General features: G+C 43.5%; 2 long non-coding RNA genes across 2 annotated transcripts in view; both read right to left on the reverse strand.

Moving 5' to 3' along the window:
* Window positions 1–22363, reverse strand: part of LOC140335362 (uncharacterized) — a 63431-nt gene that overhangs the window by 23746 nt on the left and 17322 nt on the right. Inside the window, exon 2 of the long non-coding RNA XR_011921687.1 lies at window positions 6391–6448. This is a non-coding gene — a long non-coding RNA (uncharacterized lncRNA). The remainder of the gene's footprint in view (window positions 1–6390; window positions 6449–22363) is intronic.
* On the reverse strand, window positions 14676–20039 carry LOC140335361 (uncharacterized). Its single transcript, XR_011921686.1, has 2 exons — window positions 17287–20039; window positions 14676–16745 (listed from the first exon to the last, which is right to left on the reverse strand). It is a non-coding gene; the product is annotated as an uncharacterized lncRNA (long non-coding RNA).

Here is a 22363-nt window from a genome sequence, read left to right on the forward strand (position 1 = left end):
ATCTCTGTGTCAAGATCTCTGTGGGATTTTCTCTTTATTGGTATTATGATTGCAATGATAGATTGAAATAGTTTCTTGTCAGTATTCCATTCAGATTTATATCAAATTGGAGCAAATTGCATGCAAACAATGTTACAAATCTATCCAAGATCACTAAGCTATCCAATCAGCAGAGCCCATGCTTTCTGCTGGTGTCAGACCTCTTGAGAGTGGCCGCTGCTTCCTATAAATCCAGCTAACTCTGCTTTGTCAACAGGGTGCTGTGCACTTTCACTTCAAAATGAACGCAGAGAATGGAAAAATAACAGATCTGGCGGAGGATACAACAGGAAATAAAATCATGTTATAGGAAAGAGGGGGGGGGGGGAGTCCCAGAAAAACAAAACTTCTGCATGAGTGCTATTACCAGATTGCATTATATATATATATTTACTCTTCTAAACTTTAAATTGCTCTTCTCACCATCCTTCCGATATGTTTTTATATATTTATTTACTTAAATAGAAATACTTGTTGATCCTGCCCAATCCTCCTTCTGTGACTTGCTGGTGACAACGCCTACCATAGGGTCCAAATCATGTGGCAGTGTTGTCAGCCTGCTCGTTGACTACATGCAAGGAGCAGGGGGGATTAGTCCAGAAAAGTTAATTACCACATATGGACAATATTGAATCTGCTGGCAGATTATTGTTGCTCTTAGCTGACTGCATTATAATTAAACATTTTTCAGGTTTCTCTTTCAGGTTGATTTGTCCAGCTCGGTGTCCTGGAAGATTCAGTAATCAGGATTATCACAGAGCCTGTGCCACATACAAAGGGCCTGAAACAGCCAGGGCGCTTTAGCTATGCATACTTTGCCGCTGCCTGGGCTCAGCCCAAATCTCAGGACTGTGAGAAGGGCTAGACGGGCTCGCTTCTATCTCTCTCACACACTATCTATCGGGGCTGAGCTGGGCTACCGCCACCCCATTTTTGTTTTTCCCATCGCTCGCTCAAGATGAAGCTGCGTCTTTGGCCCTCTCCGAACCCCATGCTCCTCATCCACCAATTGGTTTCCTTATTACCTGAATTTTTTAATCTTTTTTTTTTTGTGGGGGTGGGGTCAGGTTCAATTTTTGACCAAAACAACAATTTGGCTTACTTGGATTTCCATCCAGCATGAACCATACACCACTTCTATTTTGTTGTGGACAACCTGTAATGCGTAGCTAAAAATACCCAGCACACTGAGGGTTAATGTGACAATTTGGAGACAATATGAAGCCAAATTTATTTCCTTTAGAAAGTAGTCAGAGCTTGGCCACCACCAGGATGCTGCAAAGAAGGACCCTTGTTCTCATTATAGAAGCAGCGGTCTCTTTGCCAAGGTCGGACACGCCCCCTGCTGAATTGGCCCTATAGCATTGAGATAAAAAAAACTCCTTCTTCCTTCTGATTGGAGCGTTCTAGTTCTGACTCAACAGGAGGTCATACCATTTCAGAGACAGGGCTGCTTCCACACAGAGAGCAAGGGTCCTTCTCTGCAGGGGACAGCATCTTCTAATCAGGATAGAGCTATTTGTAAATTGGAACACTTTGCACACTTTTGGTTTTGAGTTTACAATCTAGGAAATGGGGGAATTAGCACACAATAGGAGGGGAGATATGCAATGGCTGGTGAGTAGTAAGGGTTTAGGAGACAGAAGAAGATGGGTAGGTGAGGTTGAAGTGTTGGGTTTGAGGGGTCTTTTAAATGAACAGAAAGTGGGAGCGAATAGGACGAGGAAGACCATTCCAGGGAGTTGGGGCAGCTTTAGAAAAGTCTTGGAGCCGTGGGTGTGAGGAGGTTATGAGTAAGGAAGTCATTAGTAGGTCATTGGAGGAGCAAAGAGAGTGGCTGGGGGGTATTTTTCTATCAGGTCAGAAAGGTAGCTGAACCCATATTATACTGTACAATGGATTCTGTAAGAGAACTATAGGGGGAAGGGTGCTAAGGGGATACTGAGTGTTGTAAGCTTCTTTACAGTTCAGGAAACATGAACCCATTTCAGGTTTTTTTGCACTAAGCGGTGCATGCACATGTGCATATCTGGAATGATTCTCTGCTGCACCTGTGTACATGCATGGGAGTTACATCAGCCCAGTCAATATATACTATTGAATACTCCAAATCCAGAAAAAGACAGGGTGATGATGAAGATGATGGTGATGAAGGGGAATGCAGCCATCACATTTCTAGTTCAGTGTGCCATAATATGCCAAGGTGCTCAGCATACATTGTGGCAGAAGCCCCTGGGTCCCAATATAAATAGACATCTATGTATGAACAATAGGCAACGTCTATGTACCAGTTGCATCCTCTTTTCCTGTATTCCTGTTCACCCAGTCATAAAATCCTGGAACATGGCAGACCCCCACTTCTCCATGGCAGAACCATATTTGCAGGCTACTGATAGGAATAGCAAGAAAATTTCATGACGGTGCTTTAAGTAAAAAGGTTTGTATGGTATTGATAGGGAATAGGATATCAAGAGAACCTGTCACTGTGGCATTGGCCGACTTAGCCAACTTTGGGCCAAACTAGGGGTCTCCTGTTGGCTGGGGAAGGTCTGGGATTTTGCACCTCTCAATATCCAGTCTTGGTGTCCAAGCTGTTTTAAAGCTACAGGTCCCAGGGCTTTCATGCAAATACTTAATGGTCGTTATCCTGGAGTGCACATACAGGACCAATGTTCACACCTCATTGGGGGCTCACTATGCAGGATTTCCCCGGAGGTTCCATTTTAATCCAAACACCTCCACCATGCTGGATTATATTCCCCTCCCGGATCCAAGGAGCACTTCAGCCTGGGAACCTTTTTTTTAAGAATAGAATGTAAAAATAAGATGTTACTTTAAATAGCTGCCTCTCAAGATAGGCGAGAAGCGTCCCCGAGCAGCCGAGTGGGGCGATGTATTGTGTAAGGACTGAGGACAAACCACATCCCCCCATTCAAGTGCTGCTACTGTACAGTTTGTTCTTGCCAAACTTCTTTCCTTTCAGCCCCCAGAAGACTGGCAGAGCTACAACACGAGAATACAGGGCTCCCCCGTCCTAAAATAGGCCCATTCAGGCCGTCAGCTGCGAGGCACCATTCTTGATACAGGGTGCAGGCAGGAGGGGCTTACATTGTCAATGCCTTTTTTTTTCTTTACAATAAGCTTGAATCAGGACAAATCTTTATTGAACTTTTTTTTTATGCAAATAAACAAAAGCCTCAGCTGGTTTCAGTTCTATTAAGTAAACTTGCAACATTCATTGAGAAAATAGCAATGGGCTCCCCTTGTGAAAGAGTGTACGTTGGGCGAAGGGGGAAAAAACAAACAAAATTGCCACCCTGGCCAGAATATAAATGCGTGTCCTCTTTTGCCCTTTTCTGCTTGTCTGCTGCTACTTCTCCTGCTGCGTCCCCTTCAGCTGCCATGAAAGTAATGAACATGGTGCAGCATTTTGCTATGTTATCATATATGGGGGGTCAGGAAGAGACCACAGGCTGGATTTTAGGTCCTGTAATGTGCAGAACTGCAGTTTATATTAGAAAAGGGGTGCCCAACAGGTGGATCGCGATCTACCGATACATCGCCAAGGCAACGCGAGTAGATCACAGCTCTGCTTTAAAAATAAACTCGCACAGGAGTTATTATGTCCAAGTTTATATTGCTAGTAGATCATTTTGACTTGGTCATTTTAAAAGTAGCTTGCAAGCCACAAAAGTGTGGGCACCCCTGTATTAGAGACATGCCGGGACAATGACTCATTCATGCAGGTAACAAAACAGTAGCATACTGACACATGAGGTTCCAAAAACGTTGTCACACTAGCACTAGCGCACTGGCAAATAAATTCACACTAACATTTAGGAATCCTAGTCCAATGAAAAACTGATTTGGGGGTGCAAAGCATTGACACACACTTTGGCGACAAAATGTTGACGCACAAACACCCAGGGTCTTAAGCTACGTACACACTTCCAATTATTATCGTTGGTAAACGAACGACGAACGATCCTGCACGATATCTGCGAACGATCGTATAGCACCGATCCTGTACATACAGATAACGACACGATCGTTCGTAGATATTGTACACACAATAAATGCGATCGTTTGAACGATACAGGAAGTTACGTGCACCACAGGAACGTTCGTTCATCACGCATGCTCAGACCATGGACGATCAATGAACGATCGTACACACGAACGATGGTCAACGATCGTCGTCCAATCCGATCCGCCGGTCCGGTCGTTCATTTCCAACGACTTTCCTCGTTCGTCGGTGTCATTGGTTACTTTTTTACGAACGATTTTTGCCCAATCGATCGTTCGTCGTTCGTTCATCGTTCATTTTGAACGATAAAAATTGGAAGTGTGTACGCAGCTTTAGGCTAGGGACACAATAACTTGGAGTGCTGAGCATTGACACACAGACACAGAAGGCTCCTACAACAATGACACTTAAGGCCTAGAGCAATGACAAAGTGAGATCTGAACTGGCTTTGGAATCTCACAACAATAACAAACTGACAAGTGTGGGTCCCAGAACATTGACAAACTGACACTTGGGGATCCAGAATGGTGATGCACTATTACTTTAGAATTCTAAGACAATGACACACTAACACTTGAGGCCTAGAGCAATGACATAGTGACATATGGGGTCCAGGACAATGCAAACTAACAATTTTGCCCTGGAACAATGATGCACTGACACTTGAGGCCCAGAGCAATAACACACTGACCCCTTGGGCCAAAAACAGCAACACACTGACACTTGGGGCCCAGGGCAATGCCCAAGACCATGACACACTGACAGTTGGGCCCTGGAACAATGACAAAGTGACACTTAAGGCCCAGATAAATCGCACACGGACACTTCGGTCACAGAACTATAATTCAATGACACCTGTGGATAACGAATGATAATAATAATAATAGGGTTCCTAGGGCAATAAAAGAATGATAACTTAAGGTTCCTAGTACAATGACTCTTAAAACCCAGAGCAAAACACACTGACACTTGGACCCCGAAACAATAAAGCAGTGACACGTGAGGCCTGGAGAAATGGCGCATTTGCACTTGGGTTAAAGAATGATAATAAACTGGCACTTAGGAATCCAGGGACAATGACACACTGACATTTGAGGCCCAGAGCATGGGCAAAGCAATCATTCACACAAACTGAAGATTGAAATTTCTGGGAGAATTTTCTGTTGCCCTTTCCTGCCCCCCATCCTGTGCCCTTTCCTGCCCCCCATCCTGTAGGTGATACAATGTATGATGATAATCTCTGTCAATGTCCAGCAGTGTACACTGCATCCATGTCCCATATCCAATGTGTAGCAGATTCCCTGCGTTATCAGTCTGATGGATGCCCAGATGTACAGAGAATCTTTCTATGGAAATGTTACTTTTTCTTTCTATTCCCACAGTGTGTACACAGAATTTCCTTCCACATTCACAAACATGAATCATTGTCTCATCTGCAGACCAAAGCATTAATGTTACTATACAGATGCAAATAGTTGGCCAATGGGGCATTTGGGCACTAACGGTTCATCAGAAAAGTTTCCCTACATAACCTTGATGCAGCGGCACCGCATTCACTGCAATGCAACCAACACCCCATTTCCAAATGATTTGGGGGTCCAATTCTCCGGAATCCGATTTTATTAAATGTATTAGCTAGACCGGTTAACCCCTGTTATTGCTAAAACAAACTTGTGACCTTGTGGCCCTATATATATACAAAAAAAATTTCTTTTATTTTGCAGCGATGCAGCTCCATGCAGCTGATCCTCTTTCTTCCTCAGCCGTGGATAATACTCGCATCACGTCAAGCTCTTAATTGCTGTTTTCAAGGGCCATCAAGGTGTAAAATTACGGTTATCAATACTTCAGCCTGTGTGTTGACCATAATGGGTGGATCAAGTCTCAGCACGTTCGGCTTATCTGCGTCCTGCCGTCCTCATGTTGTTCTCGGTGCAAGCTTGTAACATGGCAACACTGAGTCAATATCAACACTGACGGACAGAGCGATTAATCTCCGGCCGCAGCACAAGACCAACGAGTCGCTTCGTTATTTAGGTTGAACTCCTCCATTGCACTCATAAAATTCTAGATTATTCTTAAAGAGGACCTGTCTGCGGCTTTACAATTCTGCATGGACAAGAAATTCCTGGTGTGTCACAATAGATAATCTTACTGCTGCAGGCAGTAAGAAGCATTTCCTCAGTCTCTTCTAGCCCCCCCCCCCCCCCCCCCCCCCTTGATTAGAATGCAACATTGTAACTTTGTAGCCAATCAAAAGATGAGAGGCTGCCAGGGACATGTAAATACTGCATGGGCACCAAACCTATATGATGTGTCATTACCTAGCTGGCATCTCAGTCCAGGCTGTAGATGATGCTGAACACAGATGGCGCCGTTCTTCTGGAAAAAAAACACATGAATTTATGATTACCGTATATATAAGGAGGCATTAGATTGTAAGCCCCTTTGAGGGACAGTTAGTGACATGATTATGGACTTTGTACAGTGCTGCGTAATATGTCAGAGCTATATATATACTGTGTAATAATAATAATGAACAATGAAAAATGAGGTGAAGCAGCCCGGCCACAGATCAATGATCACTGCAGAGCTTAAATTTGCTTTTTCTCTCTTTTACCACTTTTTTTTTAATAAATAAAATGATGGCTCACTTAGCAGGGAAAGCTTCCTAATAACCAGCAACCAATAGGAGAGCTTGCTTCTGTTTTACTACACAGCTTTGGCATTTGTTAAAGAGCCCCTGCCTCTGACAACCAGCAGCCAATAGGAACATTCCCTGATATTAACCAAAATAACAGGCAGAGCTGTGCAGGTAAAGTAAACAGAACAGAGCAAACCTATTGGCTGATGATTGTTAGGAAGCAATTCTGGCTGTATAAAGTGCTCATATACAGGAAATAAAAAAATAGTAAAAAGGAAAAAAGGCAATAATATGAATCCTGACCACAGCAGCACTGCAGCTATTAGAAGGGGTAACTTTTTTCTCACAATAGTCAGTGAATGTCTGGCAGAATCTTTGTACTTTCTGCAAACATGCGGCCAGGATGGCACCTCATCCACACCCACCCCACCCTCATGAATATTCTGTATTGTACTTGCTTGTAATGACCTATAGGGGTGCTTGTAACATAGTGACAACACAAAGACACAATTGGGAGAGTTGTCAGTCTATACCAGGAAGTGCCTGCACACATGGGCATTGAACATGCTTTGCATGTAAATTAGTGTGATATTTACAATTTTTAGCACTAAAGCATGCAATAGTGTGAATGAGCATTCAGGTTAGTAGTTTTATGTTTTCTCACCCATTGATATCCAGGAATTCCATTGAATAGTTTTGTGAGGAGTTAATTAAATACTAAATAACATTTTAAGGGGTGGGTTTCAGACCCAAATATTTCCATACACAGTATGTGTTTGTTATCAGCTCTGAAAACAGCCAATAAAGCCACAGATGCAAAGTGCTGAATATAAATGCAAATCTTGACTTTTCCTGTAAAGTCAGACAAAGCTCCACTTCCTCAGCCTACTTCAACCATTTTCAGACAGGGCTCCGTAGAACCCTGGGCTTCCATTAGAGCAGGGGTTTCAAACTGGCCCGTCACATACTTTTTTTTGCCCCCGAAAAGAATTTTTAATATGAATTGCAGCTGGCCCACTGCTACTGCAATCCGTAGTAACGGCGGGCCAGCTGCAATTCATATTAAGCTGCTGTTCTATAGACGCGTGTACAATGCTGCAACTCTGGACCAGCGGTCTCTCTGCCTATGTGTGACCTATGTGTGGCTCCGCATTATATAGATGCAAGTCATGCCGGGAATTGTAGTAGCACCATCACTTGTGCAGCCTATGCCTGGACCCCGCAGAATTTAAACTGACAGGCACAAGCTCATAAACTCAATATTCAGGAATTATCAGGATTATTATTATCAAGAATTATCATAGCGCTATTGCTATATTAATTGTTTTTCTGTGCCAGAGAATGCAGCAATTCATTTGGTTTCACATTGCATTCTCTGGCACAGTAAAACAATTAATCTCAATAAGAAGAAACAAGAACACATGAGAAGAGCATGCAGTAATATGGAATGGATTGATATCCACTGCATATTACTGCAAGCTCTTCACATGTATTCGTGTTTCTTCTGAGAGAGGTGAGATTAATTGTTTTTTCAATAAATTTCAAGTTTGGCCCACGACTTGGTCTAAGTTTTTAATTTTGGCCCTCTGTATTTGAGTTTGACACCCCTGCATTAGAGGTTGCAAGAGGTACTGTGGCTGATTGTCCTTCATTCTGATGCAGTGCCTGCATAATGTCAGACATAATGTCACCTGGCAGAGCATGATACCAACAATCTTTTCCGTTTCCTCTAGAAGTCACATTCATAAGTTGAGACATTCTTTACACTGACCATCAACATTATTTTAGCAGAAATTCTCCTGAAACCTGAAAATTATTTTAAGGGTTCCTTGGGGGTAACAAGGTTGACTTCACACATGACAATAAAGAACTAATAGGCAGCCTCGGGCAGTAAGCAGGGGCGGGACAAAGCTCAACTCCTAGTGAAATACACCTCCTCCATAGGGCATGTTGTGGTAACAAACCCTTTACAGCAACGCAAGTTTCATTCTATTTATTATGAAAGCCACCCAAAGCATTAAGACAAGGTGCATCACACTGCATGCAGCACTCAATAATGTAATATCATGCACTGTGGTGCATTATGTTGAATGGGCAGCTGTAATGCAGTTGCAGTGTTCCCTGCATGGCGATTGTCGAATATATTTATATTTTATTCTATATGTTTTTTGGTTTGTCTGAGCGCTCACGTCACGTCTACGCATTCATTAACCTCAGAGAAGCTGCACATGTTGCGCTAGAGGCGATGGCTGCCAGGAGTTCACAGGGCCTGGGCCGGTTTAAGGAGCCCTCACCCCCCTCATATTAAAGGCCAGAGGTGTGACAAAATCTGACTTTGAAAGAGACTTCACACCTTGTAAATAGTACGGGCGCAATAAAGCGCGCATACAGACACACCAGGAAGGATCGAGGGTCCGTTACCAGAGCCAAGGCTGCAACATTACAACCCAACGACGGAGAATTACCCCAGGCGACTGGCGATCAGCTTTTATGGAGTCGAATAAACTTTGTGACTATATTATTGTGTTCCCCTAATGACAGGAGGGCTAAAGGGCAACTCCGACTGCAGGAAAATGTGCAGTGAGAAATGCAATCAGTAACTGTAACTGCTCCCTGCATTTTTGTTCTTTTATTATACCAGTTACCCATTTATTTGTGAAAATTTGCGCCAAACAATTTTACCAATCATTTTCCTATTTTTACAGGGCGTGTAATTTGCCTAAGTTGACCTAAAAAGTTTCTGTCTTCCCAATCCCCAAAATCTTGGCAGATATGTTCTGTTCATCAAGTCTGCTCTGTTGCACATCACATGCACAGGCAGGAGCTGGGGAACAGCTGGCAGAGCCCCTTTAGCCCAGCTCGGTGCACAATATTCCCACCATTTCTGGTACCCCTAGGTGAGATATTTTCTCTGCTTTAGTGACGCCGTTGTCCTGCGGTGACTTTCAGCAGACCGGGGGGCCGGGGTGACGGAACTGAGCGCGCTGCTATCTGTAACCTTGGCTGGACGTCGCAGGGAAGCAACAATGTGTCAGGTTGGAGTTTGTTTAGTCTGATGGGAAGCAGCTTTTTCCCTCAGTTGGTAATCTGTGTTGTTGCCTCTCTTTGTATTTTCTCACAATGATAATGCATCTGCTACAGAATCACCCCCCTGACCGCCATCACATGACCTCCGCGGCTGGGGACGCATTTTTTCCCCCCACACAAAATATTTGGCGTTCAAGGTTCAAAGTGATTTCTGTCCGTCAGTGCCAGCACTGGACTTGGGGATGGTGAACTATAAGTCCCAGCAAGATGCAGTGTGATTGAATATTGATTGGAAAAAGCGGTAGCCAATCAACGAAAAAAGTCTACAAATAAAGAACCATCAATGTGCCAATCATCTAACAGATCAAACATATTGCATGTTGTATGGCTGGCAGTCCAACGCTCTGTATTATGGGATTGCCAGTTTGTGCATTGCAGGACAGTAATGGAGAGCCCCCCCCCCCCAACAAGAAAAATAGCCCAGATGTGGATGCAATACCTGAAATATCAGCTTTTAATTTTAATATTGGCATAAATGGAAATGCATCAATTGCAACAATCTCCAGATTGCAATTTCTTCTCCAAGACCTACATAAATCTGCAACCCCACCGACGCATAGTGGATTTCCCCTTGCACAATTGGTAATTGAACCCCCAAAATAGCTCACATGGTGTACAACTTACTGCAGGTTTGTTTATGTGCAGTAATAGAGAGCTGGGTCCCCCCCACCAACAAAAACTCTGTTGTGGTTGCATTACCTGCAATAGCATCTATTTCATTAGCATAAAAGAAAATGGATTAACTGTGGCAATTTCCTGATTACAGTTTTTCTTAACAATTCCTCCTGGTAGCATACATAAGACTGCACTCCATGCATAGCCGACCTTCTGGTTGGTGATTTAGCCCCAAAAACAATGCAGATTGGCATACAGTTCCCTGTTGTATGTACACGCGTTGTATCAATGATTGACATTCTGCCCAAATATCCATCAAAACTGATCAATAGATCTGCATTTTGATCAGTTTGATGTTTTTGTCTAAACAATCATCAAATAGATCCAAAATATTGCATGGTGCATGGCTGGCATTCCTGCGCTCTGAATTATGGGGCTGCTAGCGTTCTGGTTTGTAGGTGCAGTAATGAAGAGCTGGGCTACCCCCAACCCCAACAAGAAAAACTTCCAGCTGTGGTTGCAGTAACTGAGCTATTTCATTGGCAAAAAAATAAATGCATCAGTTGCAGCAATCCCTTGATTTCAAATTTCCATAATGATTCTTTTCCATGGTTTACATAAGAAAGCAACCCCACCCCTTGCATAATATTACTTATTACTTACTTACTTACATATATTACTTACTTACTTACTGTTATTAAACAGTATTTATAGAGCTTACATATGATCCCCATGCATAGTGGACCTTCTGCATTCCTGCACTTTAAATTAATTAATTATGCAGCTGTATGGGCAGTAATAGAGAGCTTGGTATTCCCCCGCAACAAGAAAAACGTCCAGCTGTGGTTGCAATAACTGCGACCATAGCTATTTCATTGGCATTAAAAAACAATGCATCAACTGTAACAATCTCCCGATTGCAGTTTTCCATAATGATTCCTCTCCATTGCTTAGATAAGACAGCACCCATGCATATTAATATTATACAGTGCCAACATATTATGAAGCGCTGTACAATAAATACGGGTTGCAAATGACAGACAGTTACAGAGTGACACAGGAGGACAACAGTACCCTGCCCCGAAGAGCTTACAATTTCCAACAAATTCTAAATTGTTTGGTAACTTCCTATTTTTCCTCCTATGACTTCTATTAGACAGCCTCTGGCCCTTTGTCTAGCTGGGGATTGAACCCCAGAAACATCTTAGAAAGCGTTCAATTTATGGCAGCCCCAAACTGAGATGCTGGGAGGGGGGACAATCCTGGGGCCAATCGGAATCTTCTAGATGGACTTTCACCAGCTTGGCCCTGAAGGCCTGATGTCAAGGAATTTCTGTGTAGTACCAAAGGTGAAATAACCTGCCCATGAAGAATGACAAATGGGGGCACCCCAACCCTGCCAGGGGCAGCGGGGAACAATCGGCCGTCCTCCACCACTGGGGCAAGAAACAGGATGCAGGAAAGGGTTCACTTGTCATAAACGATCGGTTTGAAGGACACTTCAACCATGACATCACCTCGACCCCTGAGAGGGGAACTCTACACCCCATGAGCCTAAAGAGGAACTCCAGGTCAACAGCCAAATGCAATATGAGACAGCTAAGACATCTGCCAGGGGATTTGTAGTTCTGCCCATCCAGCCCTGAGATTGATACAGGTTAGCACACAGCAGGGAAAGGAATCTGTTTTTTCTTTATTGTAGTTCAGTAACATTTCAGGATCTATTTATAAAGCAATGAATCTGACATTCACCATACACTTTCACTGGTGGAGATTCCCCCAGGTTTATAAGTGTTCAACCGCAGTGATTGATTTGATTTTGCTGTCATGGCAAATTACCCGCTTGCAATTTCATTTATAGGCACATTGTAGTTCTTGTTCCTCCCCAGCCAGTGATTGGACAGTGAAGGAGCAGCAGCAGACAGATGACTCCACCCCTCTGCTCACTCTGTTCCGGCTTTCTCAGCACATTTGCATTCTGCCTTTAGTTATGCCCCTCCCCCATCCAGTCTTCTGTAAGCATGTTCCCTGTGTAAGACTGACAGCACTGCGATCACAATGGGGCCCTGACTGACCCTCTTTCTAGTGTACTGGGCTTTATCAAAAAGTCAGATATGGGTTCTTATACTGGCTGTCAGCCAGTGTCACCAAACCCCGAAAACAAAGGTGTCATATATTGCAGCCAGGCAGTCCTAGGAAGGTGACAACACTTGCATTGCTTTATATCTATGAAGGAGAGGTGTTGTCACCCTATGACAGGACTACAGAGCACCCCCTTCCTCCCTCTATCACATAATAGGAGGTGTTCTGTAGTGCACAGAGATAACCTAATATAATTTAACAGAGCACAGGAAATTATGAGCTCACATGTTTTCTGGCAGGATCAACAGATAAATATGTAAAATTTTACACTTATGGAAGAAAACACTTTGGATGGAATATTTCACAAACCCAAAAGAAACATCTAGAAACATTTATTATTGGGGAATTTGTCACATTGCTGCCCTGCTGATGCTCCACAATCTCCTGGGATTGGAATTGATTGACAGCAAGCGGCTTCATTTCTGGTTACCTGGCATTGTCACAATACACCTCCATTGACTCCTTGGTGGGGGAGGGGCGGTGATACCTGCAAGTGGCAGAGTTATGAATTGCGAACGGCGTTCATCCTGCGATGTCTATTCTTCCCGGTGACAATGGTACGCTGTGTCCCCAGCAAAACACAAAGGTTAGGAGGAGGTCGCCATGAAACACGAGAAGCTTTATTCTGCAGAATCAAAGAAAACACGGCCAAGTGAATCTGACGCAGCAAAGGGCCGGGAACAAGGTGAGGGCGACCGCTGGGAGGGCCAAGAAGGTGACCACACGGTGTGCAGGGCCTCAAATTCCAAACAATGGGGTGTCAGTCATGTGATGTATGTATAAAAAAAATCTAAAGACAAATAAAATAAATTCTATCATTGTGAGTGGGGGCATCAACTGGGGCAACTCCACTCCAAATATTCTGGTTTTGGGGAGGGGCACTGATTTTGGACGTATCTTCCACATGTAATATTGTCCTGAGGCTAAGCAGGTAATATCATATGAAAGGGGGTGGAGCACTGCAAGGGAAGCCAAATATATCCATTCTGATTGGACGCCCAGAAAATTCTAAACCCAATAGGCTCCTGGCAGTTCTGTATTGTGAGCTCCTTGGGGGCGTGTCCATGGCAGCCAGGGCTCGGAGGAATCCTAAGGTGAACTAGCACTGGATTGTAGAGGGCTGAATAGCAGATAGAGGGGTAATTGTTTTAAAGTTTACCCTCCAGGCCGTGACATGTCCATATGGAAAGGATTTGTATTTCTGTTCAGCCATTCATATAATTCACACACAATCCAGGCAGATGACACCCCTATTTTCTGATTCCACAACACAACTTCCTGTGCCACAAGTAATATCAGCTCTGTCCAATCAGCATAGAAGTGACACAGGAAGCAAGAAAGCAGCAGTATATTTGCCCACCTATTAATGTTAGGTAGTTCCCTTACTCGCCAGCGGGGGAGCTCTTGTCTCCTCACACCTCCTCTGAGATCTCCTTTCCTCCTGCTAGAAAAAACTTTTTACTTCTAGACCCCAATGACTCCAAGGTGACCCCTTCATGTAAATCCTACTGCCTGTGCACTCCTAGATACAAAGTTACAATGTTGCAGTCTGATGACTAAGGGAGAGGAGACTGAGGAAATGCTTCCTCCTGCCTGCAGCAGACTGATGACATCATCTCAGCCTAGGCGATACTAACAACAAAGTTAAAAATGTTCTATTGTGATATATCCGGATTTTATTATGACAGGTCTACTTAAAAAATGGCTGATGTTTCATTGGAATGGCCTGCTGGCACCAGCCCAGGTGACCCACACATTGATGTACGGAGAAACTCTCTAGCCATCATTTCTTCCAGGAAGTGAGAGGTTAATAGTGACACCTGACACTGCAGGCCGAATGATTCAATCTGCCCATACAAAGTGCTGGCCCGGTTCCCACGATGCCTCTTCAGGGATGTTTGTTCAACCTATTAGCAGGGCTGAGAGATGTTGTCACTCCCAGGGAACGGTGTCATGAGAATGCAGACGGGACGATCAGCAGCAGAAAATGTTACGCGGACCCAAATTACAGTGAGGATTGTTGTCTCGTGCCATGGCCACAATGGCCCATTTATAGGAATAAAGGGCGAGTTCCCCCAAAAATCCCAAAATGGAAACAGATTCACTCATCATTACTCCAAATTAAAATAAAAATGATGAAATATATAACATGATGAATATAAATTATTTATACCAGTTCAAGAAGACCAAAGTTGAACAAAAGGTGGTGAGAGGTACTAATCCAATTCTTTTCCATGATATTTGGGGTTTTTGTGGGGTTCAACATTGGATGAAAGTGGTGAATATAACCGCTCATCTGAACATGGCATTGGAGAGGCTTTTGCCTGCCTGCTGATTGAAGTTGTTGTTGTCAAGTTTCTTTCTTAAGCTTTTTATGGTCATTGCCCTGTAAGTAGTAGCTGTTGGATGTTGGAATAGAGAGTCCCAGGGTCGGGCCATCAATCTTGGGGTCCAGGGGTGAGTCTAAGGGTTCACTGATGGGGGCTCTCTGATGTGGTAAGTCCCAGGGTCCGGAGATGAGTCTTGGGGTTAAATCTCAGGGTCAGGAGATGAGTTTTTGGGTAAGTCTTGGGGTCGGGAGATGGGTCTTGGGGTCTGGGGGTAAGTTTCAGGGTTGGGAGATGTATCTTGGGGTCTAGGGGTAAGTTTCAGGGTCAGGAGATGTATCTTGGGGTCTAGGGGTAAGTCTCAGGGTCAGGAGATGTATCTTGGGGTCTAGGGGTAAGTTTCAGGGTCAGGAGATGTATCTTGGGGTCTAGGGGTAAGTCTCAGGGTCGGGAGATGTGTCTTGTGGTCTGGGAGTAAGTCTCAGGGTTAGTAATGTCCAGTGGTGAGTCTTGGTGTCTGGCCATTGATCTTTGTGATTCAGAGATGAGTCATGGGGTCTAGGAGTGAGTCTGATGGTCCAGCAATAAATCTGTGGGTCGAGGGGTAAGTCTCAAGGTCAGGGTTTAGTCTCATGGTCTGGTGGTGAATCTTGGAGTCCACGGGTGAGTCTAAGGGTTCACTAATGAGTCTTGTTGTCAAGGGGTCAATGTCAGGTTCTGGAGATGAGTCTTGAAGTCCAGGGAAAAGTCTCTGGGTTCAGCCGTGAGCCTCAATGACTGGCAGTGAGTTCTAATGTTAAGGGGTGAGCCTTAGTGTCTGTCCATAAATCTTGGGGTCCAGAGATGAGTCCGATGATCCAACAATGAATCTCAGGGTCCAAGTGTAAGGTTCAGTCTCTGGGTCTGATGGCTTATCCTGGGGTCCAAGGGAGCGTCTTAGGGTTTACTGATAATTCTTGGGGTCTGAGGGTAAATCTTAAGGTTTAGGAGTTAGCCCCAGCATCTGGTGGTCAATATTGGAGTCCAGGGATGGCTCTAAGGGTCCAGGGGTGAGTATTAGGGTTCATTTATGAATTATGGGGTCTGGGGGTAAGGTTAAGAGGTTAGTTTTGGTGTCTGGTTGTCAATCTTGTGGTTCAAACCTGAGTCTCTGGGTCCAGGGATGGGTCTGAGGGTCCAGGAATAGCTCCTGGGGTCCAGGGGTTAGTCTTAGAATCTGGTGGTCAATCTTGAGGTCCATGGGTGACTCTTAGGGTTCTTTTATGAGATTTGGGGTCTAAGGGTAATATTTAGAGGTTAGTCTTGGTGTCTGGTTGTCAATCTTGTGGTTCAGAACTGAGTTTCTGGGACCAGTGATGAATCTTTGGGTCCAGGAGTGATTCCCAGGCTCCAGAGGTTAGTTTAGACGTCTGATTGACAATCTTGGGGTCCAGGGGTGAATCTTGGGGTTCATTGATGAATCTTGTGGTCTAGGAGTAAGGTTCAGAGATTAGTCTTGGTGTTTGGTTGTCAATCTTTGAGGTTCAGAGGTGAATCTCTGGGTCCATGAATGAGTCTAAGGGTCCAGCGATGAGTCTTTGGGTACAAGAATAGCTACCAGGGTCCAGTGGTTAGGCTCAGAGTCTGATGATCAATCTTGGGTTCCAGGGGTAAGTCTCAGGGTCCAGCAATAGGTCTTGGGGTCTAGAAAGGCTACAGATTGAGTCTCAGCAGACAGTAAACTGATTTCCAGAATGTGAAAATTGCAGTAGTGGATATTTGCTCCGATTGGGTGCTGATGACTTTCTGCACATCAATACTTTGTATATTTTACCTCTGATTGGCTGCCATGGATTAAGTGATGTTTAAATGCAGCAACATTTTCCTTCAAAATATAAGGTGAACATTTGGTTGTCAATTTGAATTTTAATCTATTAACAAGGATCAACATCAATTAATTAAATATATCAGTTGTAGAGAAGAACAATTGGGTGATTTTCAAATGAGGGTAAAGATTTACTTTTATAAAGTTGATTCAATCAGAGTTGGAGCAAACATTATTACAGCTAAAACATTGATGGCCACCAGGACCCCTGAAACTCAGCATCCTGCAGTGAGGTTTGAAGATCTAGCCTCTTAACTGAAAACAGATCAGAGATCACTTTTTCTGTAACCGGTCATCAGTTAGGTAATTGTTATGTTACATTCTTTTCATATTGGGTGTGAATGTGTGTGTGTATTTATGTATGTGTGTGAATGTATTTGTGTTTTTTACTGGTGATGTCCAGAGACCTAAACTGCATACATTCATTAAATGTCTGAACAAGCAAACCTCAGATCCTAATTCATGTATACATGTGATACACCTGAACATGACACATAACAGTCAATCTAAAGGAAAAAAGTAAGTACACCCTAATATTTACCACCACAAATGCTTGAAGTTAGATTCTGGTATTCCAGGTTAGGTGTTGATGAACAGATTCTCCTTCGGGAGTTTGCAGGTTGGACCTCTCCTGTCATCCTCAGATTTGGAGGGTTTGATGTTCTCTTTGCTACTGCATTTTATCATCACGTCAGGATCAGAGAAGCTCTCCAAGGAAGTTAGGTTTTGGATGTCAATGGGAATAGAATAAAAAGATCACCAAATGATCAGAAATCAATCAATACACTGTAAAAAAAACACTAGGTGGTAGAAACTCCAAATTGTTGGTTTGCCCAGTATTGTCCGGCCCAGCAAAATCCACCCAAGAGCTGAATATTGATGCTCAAAGAATCTTCAAGATTCTAAAAACTTACAAAAAGAAATGTATGTAGTTGTAACAGGTAGTGTCATAGAATACACACCTACAATCAGAAAGAGATTTCAATGCACACATTTCAATAACAGAAAATGCTGTCAAAAAAACATTAGAGACTTCATTTGTAAAGGAACATTTAGGAAATCTCGTCCTTCTAGAACACTGGGCCTGATTTAATAGAGCTCTCCAAGACTGGAGAAGATAAACTATCATGGGAGAACCTGGGTGATCCTTCAAACCTAGAATGAATTTCTTTAAAGTTATTTGGTATTATTTGGCAAATGTTTTTTTCCATTCCAGATCCATTCCAGGTTTCCTGTATCACCCAGGTTCTCCCATGATAATTTATCTTCTTCAGTCCTGAAGAGCTTTATTAAGTCAGGTGCAATGTTTGGGGTAACCAAAGACAGCTTTTCATCCGAAATAAGAATCCTCATACCAACTGTGAAACATGTTGTCGATGATGTTATGGTTTGTAATTTCTTTATTGTTTCTGGATCTGGGCAGCTTGCAGTCATCGAGTAAAATATGAATTCTGCACCATAACAACGTATGCTTGATGACAATGTGAAGTCATCTGCCTAAAAGTTGAAATTGAATTTATCAAAATGATAATGATCTGTTGCACAATTGCAAATCCCCCAATGAAGAAATGGAGGGTATTGGATTGGAATTTCACAATTACATGAACCTGTAAGATCGATCTGATCAATGACTGCAAAGTCTGAGAGTTGTGCATTGGTGGTGGAGGTGAGATTCCTATTATCAGGTCATGTGACACAGAATCACAATGAAGCTCAGGCCCTGCGGTTGCATTTTTTGTGTCTTTCCTGCAAGATTTGGGGAATTCTCCCGCTGTGAGGGGTTACAAATCTCTAGACAGAACAGAAATGGGTGAATGTTAGAATTTGCTGTTGCATTGTTGCCAGGTATTTGGCTGATTTTTGCACCAAGACGTCCCCTGTAACCTGAGCGGCCTGCCGGGACACAAGTCCTGTTTGTTTTATAAATCCCTGACTAATGCGACCTTGTGTCCCCGGCCCTGAACACACCCAGAAAGTGTTGCAATGGTCAAGTGAAGTCCATTAACTCAGCTGCCTCCAGACACCTGTCCCGGCCATTGCCGCCAGGGCTCCAACCGCAGGGCCCCGGGGGTTAAAGGGTTACGCAGTGCCAAAGTCTTAGCCCCATGGACGTGTGTTTGTGTCCAGAGTTCTGCTCGGAGCAACCAGATAAAAATAAATGTGAACTTGTATCACCGAGCGCCCATATCACAGACCAGGATGGGGCAAAGGAGTGTCTAAAGAGGACCTGTCATCATATCCATGTTACCCCAATGCTCAGTTATGTGTCTGTGCAACACTGCCAGGTAGTTATTACTTTACATAGAGATCACAGAGCTCCCCCTGACAATGTCTTCATCACCCTATTTGTTCAGGCATCATCCAAGGTCACTTTCTACTTTCTGGACTGCAATGCCGAGATGACACAATCACATGAATCCCAGTGTCTATGCTGTGTTCACAAATGTCTGGCACAGATCAGCCCTTGCTGCAGCCTCTCATCATGTCACCGGATACAATGATGCATTGTGATTACTGGAGAAAAGGAGACTGATGAAATGCCTGCCCCTGCCTGCAGCAGACTGATAACATCATCCCAGCCTCAGCAAAATCAGTGGAGCTTTTGGATAGGTTTTAAGGTTTTCTTTATAATGCAGTGAATCTGACATTCACTGAAATATTCCCTGGGGAATGGCTATAAGGCTATGAGGTGAGGGTGGTGTAGTCCTAACAGACTTTTTGTACTAGGGTGACAACATTGTTCTCCTATTGTTACAATAAATAAGTGTTGTCATCTGAGATCAGAGAGTGCGTCAATGGACAGAAAATAAAAGAACAAAAAGAAAACAAATGCAGCCATTGCATTTAAGGACTGGAAGCTGCAATATTTAAAACTTTTGGGTTTTCATACAATTTAAAATGCCGGACTTACTTTGTAAAGGTTCCAAATCATTGCACGGCAGATATCTATATGAAAAGCCAACAAAGGCCATGGCAGAATACAAAACTTTCCTGGGTCGGCAGAGAGGTCCGCAGCAACGCAAACTCCAAAAGCCGCACAGCCGAAGAGCTTAGACAGCAAGCCGTAGCATGTCAGCCTGACATCATTGTCCACACTAAGGTGTGAATCTGCTAATATGTACACGGGATCACATGTAACCAGGAAATGGGTGTGAGAGGGAAGCCAACAATTCCAGGCAGCCTGGTCAGAGCAGCACAATGTGCAAGAAGGGCCCCTCCATTCACCAAGAGGGAACCACTGAGACAAACCGGGGGCATCTGAAAATGCCAACTTACTGGCTGCAATGCAATAACTAATGATCACCGAAAACAAGAAGTGCAAATAATGACTTCTGTGCAACCCTCATATTTGCTCCACTTGTGACCCTGAGGGTATTAACAGGCCATTAATAGCCAGGGAACAGAACAGAGAAGTTTGTATTAATGACATCATGGTGGTCATGGATCTTCCAATAGAAGAACAGAGAAAGTTCTCATGGAAGATGATCTTATTAATGGGGTGAATGAAAAGGTGTCCTCGCTGTACGCTGTGTTGTACAAGACATTCTCCATACTGTTCTATTGTGTACATTGTGTAGTGTGTTATATAGTTTACCCTGTATGCTGTGCTGTACATTTTATTCTCCACTCAGCTCCACTTTGCATTCTATGCATTACATATTCGACGCAGCTCCATTCTGTATATCTTTAATTCTGCCAGACTCTGTAAGCTGTGCTTTACATTATATACTCAGCTCTACCCCACTCTTTATGCTGTGTTCTAAGTTGGCTCTACTCTCTATATTCATAACTGTTCCACTCAGTATGCTGTACTCTACATTATTTTCCCAACTCTGATTATTATGTGTACTGAGATGTACATTACATACATAACTCTACTCCACTCTGCACATGTTGTATGTTTTGTATGTGTTGTATGTTACATACTTCAAAGCACTAATTAATGCAGTATTATCATGTTAATACACAGAAGTTCTTTGTACTACTAATACATTCCACATTCTGTGATATATGACAACAATTCTGTTAATATAAAAGGAGATGAAGAAAGAAACAGAGGAGCTGGGCTGGCACAGACAGTAATCAGATGCCCCCAGCAGACCAGAGGAGAAGAGTGTGACATGAAGTCGGAGGGCACTGTGCTCAGGGATGGACTTAGACTTAATGGAGCCCTGAGTAAATATGAAGCAGGGGCCCCAAATCCACAACATACCAACTTGCTGCCCCCCCCCCCCCCCACTGAACTGGGGTCTTGGAGAAGGTGGAGGCTATGTGCAATTGCCCAATTTGCCCCCACCCGCCTTTGGCTGGGGATTTGACTCTTCCTGGAGAAGTCAGATTTTCCAGCAGGTTCGATTGAATGGGAATTAATTTATGAAAAAAAGAGCACTTGAAGATTTTTTGAGTTGGTTTCTGTTGATAATAAGAAGTTGATGATTATCAATGATAAGTTGATGATAATTTTTTCCTCAATAGCACTGTACAGAGAAACATTTCGTGACATTCCGAGGCATGATGGGAAAACGCCCTTTCAGCCCGTCAATCAGCCAGGAAGATGGGGCCATCCTATTGACATGAAGAGGAAGAAAGAAGAGAGATATTTGTGGCTTTTATTCATCGGACGCACAATTACACTCTATTTATGTTCGGCTTATTTCATCAATTAGGAGCAAAGCTGGCTGCAAGGGGTTTGTTTTGTGCAGGTACCGCTCCTGCGCAGCAGATGGGCCGCATGAATATTGCAGCTTAACACGCAGGTTACCAAAGAACAATGAGCTGAGAATACAATCCAAATCAAAGGCTTATTTGTCTTCTTTGGTGGAGATTTTGTCATCATCGGCTGATGGACGCTTCAACTCACCGATAAAAAAAAAAATATGTAACAAAAAAAGCTCTACAAAGGAGGAAAAATGACATTTTAACAACGGCAGCCAATGACATCAAAGGCGATTGCTCTTCTTGAGAACTTGAAAGAGAGAAGGGCTCTACCTGGCGCCCTAATCCTTATCTAAACAGATGACAGCAAATCTTTTTGTGCCCCGTAGGGTGGGGTGGAGATTCTCTGCTCCAACAAAGCCAGCGGAGACTTCTGGGAGTTTAGCGGGAAAGCAAAGCAATATGGATAATGATAACCTGCATGGTAGGGCTGTGATAGGACAGGAAAGGGTTAAAGCGGAGTGATTAGTAGTAACGATTATTGGAATTTCCTCTCTGTGGGTGGCAGCGGGCGGATGGAAGATCGCATTTCATATAGATAAATAGAATGGAGGGGAAAAGGAAGAGAGGAACTATGGAAGGAAAAAAGGAAGGAAAGAAAGAGGGATGGCGAGAGCAGGAATAAAGAGGGAAGAAAAGAAGGAAGGAAGAGGGGAAGAAAGGTAAAGAAGGAAGCAAGGGACAGATGGAAGAATGTAAGGAAGGAAAAAGGAAGAGGAAACAGAAGAAGGAAAAGAGGAAAAAATGTAAAGACGAAGGATGGAAGAAAGAAATGAGGGAAGCAAAGTAGGGGAAGGAGAAAGAGCAGGAATGTAAAGTGGAAAGGAAAAAAGGAAGGAAGAGGGAGGAGAGGGAGAAAGAAAGAAAGACGAAAGGTAATGTATGAAGCATTGAGAAAAAAA

Source organism: Pyxicephalus adspersus, chromosome 7 (assembly GCF_032062135.1).
Source record: "Pyxicephalus adspersus chromosome 7, UCB_Pads_2.0, whole genome shotgun sequence".
Taxonomy (NCBI): domain Eukaryota; kingdom Metazoa; phylum Chordata; class Amphibia; order Anura; family Pyxicephalidae; genus Pyxicephalus; species Pyxicephalus adspersus.